We start from the raw sequence: 10384 nt of genomic DNA, 5'->3' as shown, positions 1-10384 counted from the left end.
AGATATTAGCTTGCAGAAGTTTTTTCCTTAGCCTTTTTTACGCAAAGGAATAAAATAGAAGGGAAAATAGTGAAACATCTTCATAATAATGTAATCAAGTACAACGTATTGCATAACTTTAGGCGCTTATAAAAATAGGTAATAGTATATTCTCAACGTAAACAACAGCCCAGATTGGTTGTGTATTTATAAAGCCTCTCGAGCGCAATGTAATGTTTTGTTTCTTTTCCCCTTACTTCATATTTCTTACCTCTTTTGTGATGAATTGTAGTTTCATTGCTGGTGTGCTCTCTGGATTGTCTCGAGCATTTGTTGCATTTTTAATCACAAGAGTGTTTACTCGCCTTGCAGGAACATGTGGCATACAGCGTGAAGAGGAGAGTAGATACACTGAAGCAAGTTGCTGGAATTTTCAATTAAACGGTGTGTAGTATGATTTACGCTAAGTGATCTCGTTTGAGCTGGGCGTGTAAATATGCGATGCTATTTACTTTCAGGCTTTTCCAGATCAAGAGGGTTGCAGTAGTGTCATACAAACATACTGACAAGTATATAAACTACTATCTTACAATGTACAGCGCCACCTAGTGTGGGTCGTTGACTATTTGGATTGCTAACTGAAGTTAACTAGAAATAATACTCCTAAAAGTATGCAATTTATTATTCTTATAATAGTCACAAGAATTCACTTTATTGCATACCTTTAGGCGCTCGTTAATATGATTTTAACGCTTTAGAAGCAGAAATTCACGTTTGTAGCCATAGTATATGTTTTAATTTGGTATCGCACATTTATTTTTTCCTTTTAATTTTTTTCCACATGAGTCAAATTTAACAGTAAGGGTTTAACCATTTCAAAACACTGTAGAGTATGCGAGAAAAATGGAAAACCAAAACTATTTGCAATGATTTGTGAACTATGCGTGTAGCAGATACTGGTTGACTGTCGCGAAACCGGCACTGCTTGCGGCCATCGAAGAGCAAGTGCTTTTTGCACGCTATACACGCGCGGGTGGATAATGTAACCGCGGGAAATACGAGAAATACCATCACACAAATCATCCCGATAGCACACCAACATTTGGTTGTTCGGAGCGCAAGAGAAGAATTCGAATTTAACGGAAATTCTCCCTTGGCATTTCGCCAGCAGAGGGGTTAGTGATGGGTGTTGTGTACGGGTGGGTGTGTGTTGGAAACCGATGCGAGGAAAAGCACCGGAAAAACGCAACAATCTATAACCCTCCGTACCATGGGCAGACCGGTGACCAGCGTATAAACCAGCAAGCGAAACGGTACAAGGTAAATTGAGTTATCGTATGGGCAATTAATTTTCTTCTCTCCATCCCTTTATCCTTACCACCGGTCACCGGTCCGTGTATGCACATGCTCGTCCCTTTCCAGCCGATCAAAATGGCGATGGTCTGGTGAACCTGGGCGACGAGTCGAGAATGAGCATTTTTTCCCAATCTCGTCCCTCCCTGCCTTCCGTCACGTCATACTACCATCACCACGGTCCCGTTCCGCTTCTCCCTGTATCCATTTTCCACTCTTTTATCTCTGCTTCCCAATTCCGGTGGTCAAACGATCGTAATTAATGGTAATCGATTTACATGTTTATTTAGCCTGAAAATAGATACACTCGAACACATCCTTTTTCCCAACCGTCCCACAGTAAGGCTTGTTTTTTTTTTGGAAATGGAAAACTCGAACCAGTAAGCTGCTGCTTCAAGTGGTTGCTGGAACATCACACACACCGCCATACATACTTATGCATGAAAAGTGTTCCGGAAACTGGTGAACCACTGGTGATTAATTGCTAATTGCAATCGTCGAACAATCCGCACACATACACGCAGGTACAGTAGAGGTCATTTTGTATTTTCCTTTTGCTTTTCCTGCAAACACTCTGCCAATTTCCCCCAATTCCCGAGCACAACAGATCATCCATCGTATCGATGTTTGGGGTAGACACGTCGAAGGGGGAAAAGAAAAACAAATTCATCCCAAAACGGGTTCCTTTTTTTCGAGGGCGAGCTAATTTCTTTCTAATCCATCGTGGTGGAAGCTAATCGGTAAACGGCAGACAAAGAAATGGGGAAGAAATATCTACCTGGGAATAGTTTTCTTTGAGCAGCAGCTGTCCTGTTGCTTGATTATGTTGCATGCTTCATACTGATGCTGGAGAATTGTGTGAAATGAGGTGTTAGAAACGTTTAATTTCTGGTTATTTGCATGTTTAATAATCTTCACAGTGATTGATGCTGTGGAAAAAGCAACTAAAAGCACTTAAATTACGTAATGTAATGATAAATTGCATAGCTTCAGGCGCTCTTGCTGTGACACAACATTTAAGTAATTTGTGCAATGCTAATTGCATACCTTTGGGCGCTTTTGATTACGTGAATGATAAATTTGATTAATACTGCATGTTTATCATGTTTTGAAACGTTTTTTTTCGTCGCAAAACCATGTTTTAAAAATTATTCTAGCGAAACAATAATTACAAATTAGATTGAATTTACTATATTTTACACAAAGCGCTAAAGTAAATATAACAAAAGGGAAAAAAATAATGTTCTTTATTGTATTCCCTTACGTTTGCATTATTTTTTTCCAATAACTAAAACACAATTTTCCTACTTTTGTTTACCCTACTCACTACTGAACAGCAGCGAAGTAAAAATTGAGAAAACAAATCATCGTGTTGATCATTTTCCCATCTTTCCCTGCAGGCAATCTGCTTGAAGACCCCATCTCTACTTCCATCGTTGCCACTTCCATTGCTGTTCGTTCGAGTTCACAAAACCACATAATGAAAATGATGACAAAACATTATTTCCTTTGCCATCGGCACACGCTGAGAAAGTGACGGTGACTGGGTGGACAGGGGTAAGATGGAGGCTAGAAAATTAAGATCGATTTCCTGTCCACGTGGGTGGAGGGGAGGGAGGGGTGGAGATATATTTTTTGTATTTATTTTCCTTTATCCTCCTAATCTTCCTTTACAGCAAACACCAAAGGTGATAAAAAATGACACTAATCTGTACCCTCCCACCCCCCCTTTAAGCGACAAATCTTCCTGGTCACGGCACCAGCGAGATTGCCAACGGGTTTCGGGGGGAGGGTGTTGATTTACTTCGCTTACGGTGCACTTACTTATGGGCATTTGGGTTTCGTTTTGGTCGTTCGGAGCGATGAGAGAAGGACGACGACGAACGACATAAATCAGTGTGTGGGGATGTATTATTTGTTCCCATTAGGAGAAATGTCTGTCGTTGGATTTGTCTGGTGGCATTTTTGTGTTTGGCGAATAGTTATGATTAGCACCAGCGGGTAAAGGACATTTAGTTCCCATTTTCTTCTTTTTTTTTGCCTTATGGCTAATGGAGAGAATCATTTCGTTTCGTGACAGGGTCAGAGTTTTATTTGTGTGTGAGCGTGTGGTTGCGGATAGAACAGTAACTCTTGAAGCGAAGAAATCATATCGGCGCCTAGATGCATGCAATGATTGATGCGTTGTGGCGTAGAGTTAGAATCATGTGAGTACGGGAGTATTTACAGCAACTATCAAACGATTATCAATAATTAAATTAAACAGTCGAAAGCTCTTTAGTAAATTCACCCATAAATCTTTAAGATGCAAACTAGTTTTTTTTAATCCTTTAGCTATCATTAAATATTTGATTTGCCCTTCATACAATAGCACAGCACTCAAGGGTTAAACGTTGACTTGTGTACTAAGGCACACCAAGCAGTAACGAGCAGTATGGACACGGCTGGGCTTTTGAAGCGGTGCCATCGGGCGGAAACACTTCGTTCCAGCTGGTCCTCCAGGGTCCTTACGGATGGCGGAGCATACTTTCAGGCGCTTAGCCTACCAATTCGACTCGAGCCGAAGCGAATCGGTTACGGTGACTGCAGTTTACTGATGCTGGTTACCGTGTTCGGGGTTTCACATGCTCCAAAGCACGAACGGAGGCGAGTAGCTTACCAAACAACCAACAACATGTTTAAGGACGACTAACAAAAAGCAGAGGCCTGATACGATTGGGGAGCTAAAAGTGATGTAAATAATGGGGAGTTGAAAAAAATCTGAAATCACTACCACTCCCTTCCTTCGGATAACTTCACCCGTTCTCGTAACCATACATGCAATCCACATGCGATAATCGGCCTGTTATCTGCTTTACACTTCAATCACTTTGGACCGTTTCGAGGCTTGCCTTTTTTTCCACCCAATGTTTCCCGCTTTTGGTCCATTCCTAAACCGTTGTCGAAGCATTTCCTTATCCTTTGCACGCGTTTCGTTGCGTAAACACGCAGTATGTTCCAAAAGCAAATACAATACAATATCTTAATGCTAAAATTCATCGGTATTTGAAGTGAATGTGCGGTTCTGTTGTTATGCCTTAATTGCTACCTGAATCTAGTAAAAATTGAGAATGTTGTATTTTAAACCTTATTTTCTATCAAATAGCATTATTTTATCCCGACCTATCAGCTGTGCTGTGTAAAGGAACGAGCAACATTAAAAAATGTTATTATATAGTGTGAATTGCATACATTTTGGCGTATTGTTCGACAAGCTGTAAATTAGCAGAAAAAAATAGTCTTACTGGTAATATACGGCATTTGCTTCTACAGTTTACGGTTAATCAATTAGTAAGCTCCTGTATGTATGCAATCCGCAGCATATAAGCAGCAATATTTTATTTTAGTGTTAGAATTCGACTGCCTTTCCTCTTGGAGTTTACAGTTTTCACTGTTCAACTTCACTTCAAAACCCTTTCCCATCCAATCTCCGCACATCATACCCGGTACGCAAATCCCGCACAACCATCTTGTCAGTTTGCGCAAAACCCGGAGTGGAATAATATAATTCTGATAACAGCTTAATAATTAGTTTGTTAAAGTAATTTATCTTAATCTTTATGGCCTGCGCATGGGCGCATCCCGTTCGTTCTTTCCCTCTTTCAACCCCTTTTTGGGCAGAGCAAAGGAGACACGCTCGGAAGTATCGGGACAGAAAGCGCTATTTTCGGACACTTACTGCTTTCGGGTAGTGGGACCCTTTTCTTCTTGCAAGCTGTCCGCGGAAATGGCATGGTGCGACGGGACGGGTGAGTGTGAAGAAACGGAAACAAATGACCGAACTACTTCCCTTGCTTCCCCCGTCCCCGGTCAGCCTTTTAAACAATTCTGTCCTTTTCCGGCACGTACACCCGTAGCGTCCGAACGCTCCGAAGGGGTAATTTGTGTTTAAACAAACTACCCGTGCTCTAACCTCATATATTATCATTATTATACCGAGCCAAGTTCTGGGCAAGTCCTTAACCACCCGCTTACCCATTCCCCTTTAGCCCATCCCTCGGCCCTGCCCAGTTCGGGCACCGGAGATGGGAAAAAGGGATGAAAAGTAGTTTTTAAGTATGTGTTTTATAAGGATTCTGGGCAACCAAAAAGCTGTGCCGTCAACTGTGTGTTATCACTGATTCCCCGGCTGCCGGTCCGAACGAACACCAGATCGGTAAGTATAACTTAATTAAAGGGAAAATCTGAAGTCCTTCGGCCACACAGCCGGAAGGTGGAAAGCTACATTTTATGCCTTTTGATAATCCTTCCGCCTTTGTCAGTTTGGTAACCTCACCTTGTCCGCTGTACTACCCACCCCAACATTCGGTTCTTTTTTACTCCTCCTACCCGCTGGACCCCTTCCACCCCTCCTCCGTTCCACAACAACCACAGAGTCCATGATGTATGTAATAATTTCAACGAAGCGAGAAACGTCTCAGCTGGAGCTAGTTGATCCTTTTGCGGGAAGAAATCCCCACCACTAAGCATCTTGTTTCTTCCCACACAACCGCTTCAACTACTACCCAACTAAAGGGGGTTCGAGGATTGTTTTGCTTGACGTTAACACTTCGGACGAGTGATTTTGCGTAACTGCCTCGTCCGATAAGAGTCGAAATGTTTTCTGCCTCACAATAATACACACCCTCACACACTACCCACTTGTTGGGGGGGCCGTTTCGACTAACGCCACCGGCACCATCTTACAACGGTTACGGTTGCCACCTTCCCCGTCTCGGGACGGCAAAACATGCCGAATATTGTATGGAAAACTCCAACACTTTAGATTGGCCGGAAACTGCCACTTTCGCTTCGTTCCATTAGTGCCGTTTTGGCAAACCCTTTACCTATCGCCCACCGTTCACCGTCCGCCCCTTCCCGGTTTTGTTACTTGAAGGTGGAGGAAATGCTACGAAATGCCGAAGGAAATTACAAACAAATGTTACGCCGCACGCTAAATCATTCCGCTCACCGGAAGTGGCAATACTGTTTGCCATTAATGGGGCGAGTGTGGGTGAAGAAGTAGGTAAAGGAAACAGAATGGGCACAGATACACTCAAAAAAAAGGGGCAAAAAAGAAATGAAAGATCGTAACGTAACATCAGCCAGTTTTGCCAGTGGAACAGTGATTTATGGAGGAAATTTTTGAAATTTTCCACTTGTGGCACTGCTGGTTCGCTGCTGTTGGGCAAAAGTTTACCCAACACCTTATCCCGTGTGTACCGACAGAACAAGATACTTTCCTCTCACACACGAGACATGATCGTTTTTACGTTTGGGTTTAATTTGTGGTTTTTTGTAACATGTTTCTACTGTGTTTTAAAATTTTAATTTTGTTGCTTTGTAAAGCCAAATACTCTAAGCGATATCATTATATGAATGGAAAAACAACTAAAACAATTTAAACGCCTAAATGTATGTATGATAGTTTCAAGTGTTTTACCGGTACGTTTTATCTGATTGTTATTATTTTTTTTATCAATTTTCTAATTCCTTTTTGTTAAATAAATGCAAAATGTGTACCAGTGACGTGAATGTACGGTAATTAGTTATTTTTGATGTTGCAAGCGCTATAATAAGCCAATAAACATGTGCATATAATAATAAATACGCCTGAAAGTATGCAACTTTGATGAGAAATGTTCTAATTTAGTTATTATTTGTTAAATGCGTTACGATGCACCGAATAAATGCACGAAATGTTGAATTAGTCACAAAAAGTAGCTCGAGTAGTCATTGTATTCATTCTGCTATTCCCCATGAGCAAAACGAAATATGAAGAAAAGCTAAAGAGAAGCGAGGATTTTGACAGCGATTTATTTACGAGCACCACTCACACCATTGAATAATGCATTCGTCGGGTTGCTTGCCATTGTGATGGTTCTTGGGTGTGTTTTTTTTTCGCGCACCAAAACTGAAAGGTGCGAAAGTACGCATTCCTGGTACCGCGGAAGAAACAGACAGAAAAAGGAAAAGCGAAACAACGAAAAACAACCGCGTAGGAAGGTTCATTTAAATGATGAGCATAAACCCACACACACATACACATCTTTTTATAAAGCAAAAATCTGACGATGATGCTGATGATGATGAAGCGTCATGCATTTTTTGTCTTTTTTTTTTGGTTCTGTTTCTCATGTCCATGTGGTGTTTTGCTGGCGGTTGTTTTTGTACCTTTTCCACATTTGCATTGACGTTGCATTTTCACTCCATTTACTCGTTTGCTGCATTGTGGCCAAAGTGCAGTATTGCTTGCATCGCTCACCACCCTTCTTCACCCCAACGTCAGCCCCTATTTTCGCCACCCAACATGGTGGGTGTTTTTGCGAGTGTTGTGTGAGTCCGGGGAGGTTTGAATCTGGCCTGACGCCTGAAAACGCGGTGAGAATGATAATAAATCGGTGTCGCTTATGGTTTTAATTGCGCTTTATTTTCTACCGCGCAGCAACACACTCGCACAGACGGGGTTGGGTCGGTGCGAGCGTAAGGGAGTGTGTGGGATGAGCGGTTGAAAAGTGCGTGTGGAAAAGCGGCTTTTCCGCGTGGATAATAACGTTCGCCGGGCGTACACAGCACGTTCACACGCGCGCATTCCATAACCTGCCCGCATGATTCGGTGGGGTTGCAACGGAAACGGGTGTTGAATGCCAACCGGGAGGGACGGGAAAGAAGCAGGGGAAAGGGGAAATGGCCGCGGAAAATGGATCGTATGGACGTAAATTCCATCTGACGGCCGTTCACCCAAAACCCAACTTCCGGAGTTTATGATGACGCGCTAGAGTGCCACCCCACGTGTGCTGGAGTGGGGCGGGAAAGATGGGCGGAATGGCGGACAGTGGGGGGATACAGGTTGACGGGCTGAAAACACTAATTTTAATATGATTAATGAGCAACATGTTGACAATAAATTGGTGTCGAATGCATGCGCTTCCTTCATGCATACCGTTTCTGCGCGCTCTTCAACCCCTTTGTACAGCCCCTACTGCAACCACCCTTATATAACAGCCTGCGTGCGTGTAAGAGTGTGTGACAGTTTGAAGGACACCACGAAACGATGCACTTCTGACAAAACATCCTGCAGGAGGCGTTTGTAAGCCGGTGTTGAAACTAATTACCAATCCGTTCCGGTCGTGGGTCCTCCACTGCTGAGGGTGTGTGAGTTTCGTTGAGGGGCTGTGGGCTCATTGATTTCCGGTTCCGTTGGTTGGGAAGGACCTTTAGGGACCGACTTTCTCGAAGCACAACATCGGGTTTGCGAAAGCTTTTCAAAGTCGGCCAGGCGGTGGAGTCACCCGACGCTTGTATCCCGAGGAGATCCAGGGAAGATCAAGGGGAAAGACAGGGATAATAGGGGCAGAAGAAGCGCGAGGAGGGAGGAGGTAAGTAAGGAAACAGCCGGGAAAATGGGAAATAAATCATCACTTAATACTTAAAACTCTGTTACACCATATGGTGACACGTTCACATCCTCGTTCCCATCCATCCGTGTTGGACCTTGCCGCATCCCTTTGCCGATTAAGGGATGGTTAAGGGTTTTCCGATGAGTGAAACTACTATCTCCCGAACCGGCATCACACACAACCGAACTGGGAAAGGGAAAAATGACACCAAACGGTCAGTTTAACTCCCAACTTGAAGCTTTTTTGTTTGTTTTTGGGTGAATGGTTTCGTCCCGGTTGTGTCCTGGACGGGTCATTTACATGCGAGACAGTTTCCGATCTGCTGTTGTTTGGAGAGATGTCGAGGCAGGAAATTGGCACGGCCTTCCATCAACGCCAGCATACCGTTGGTAGCTTTATCCTTGTTTTCCTTCCTTCCCATCCACTGCGTAAGGACTGTTTTTGTGTGCCTTGTAGCACGAATTAACCGTTGACCGGATTGCGCATTCAGATATTCTGGCCTGGCTGCAGTGATATGGACTCCTTTCCCAGGCGTACTCCAAGAACAGGAAGGGCGAGAAAGACAAATACTAATAACGCTTCGTCTAGGGACGCATTAGTCGGTCCAGCTTGAAGGACTTGCATGGCTTTTTTCCCATTACCTTTATACACCCGTGCTCCTTTGTTGATTTGTTGTTTGCTCTTGCCGCCCCGAGGTGGGGCATGAGATGAGCGGCTACTCGCTCACTGTGTTTGCTTTATTCCAGCCTCGTTCGGGGTGCGGTGACAAATCCGGTGAAAAACGACTGTTGCCAGTGAGTGATACTGTGTCCGACTGTCTTCCCTTATCCTTTGGCAAGGATACGTAACACACAAGGACGAAGGATGTGTGACACACAGTGGTAAAGGTGTCCGCGTCTACCTCACGCCAATTACTGTGTACTGCTTCCGAATTTGCACTGGTGACCGGTTTGTCGTGTTGTATGTGTTTTTGTTTTGTTTTTGTTAACTGCTCCCACTTGACCGGTCCTCTGAGCAGGATTAAGGATCAGCAGGGGTAATAAATTCTCTCCCCCAACACGAACACGAACAAGGGATGCAAACAATCACTAGCCAAACCCGTTGGAAAAGGGCAACACGATGTTTAAATTTATAAAATAAATTTACTTTTTAAAAATGCGCCCAAAGTTATGCAATGCGAGCAACAAAAAACTCTTATTAAGACGTTTTTTAGCGAGTAGTTACCCAATGTTGGTTTCGGTACAGCCGGTTTTGCTGCTGAGAAACGCCGAGCATCAAACAGCGGTTCATTTCATCCGCCTGTTCCGCATTCCGCAGCAATTTCGATGGTCCGTGAACACGCGCAACAGTGTGCGCACACACGAAGCAGTGTTTGTTTTATTCCTGTTCGCCCCACTATTAAGCCCTGAACCGGGCTGAACAATGCACATGGTTCCGCCTCGTCCTGAAATCCTTTTCACGGCACAGTGCTTCACAAAACGAAAGAAAAATCACGATTAAAACAAGTTGAAATGCTGTTGGTAAACAGTGCCGTGCTCGTTTTGTGCGCTTCCCCGGCAACGGAGTGGTGTCCCTTTTTCGCCGTACGATTGCACAAAAAAAGCGATGGCTTGAGTGACCGTGAGTAAGCAGAA

Source organism: Anopheles marshallii, chromosome X (assembly GCF_943734725.1).
Source record: "Anopheles marshallii chromosome X, idAnoMarsDA_429_01, whole genome shotgun sequence".
In the NCBI taxonomy this organism is placed as follows: domain Eukaryota; kingdom Metazoa; phylum Arthropoda; class Insecta; order Diptera; family Culicidae; genus Anopheles; species Anopheles marshallii.
This window is presented reverse-complemented; position numbering follows the sequence as displayed.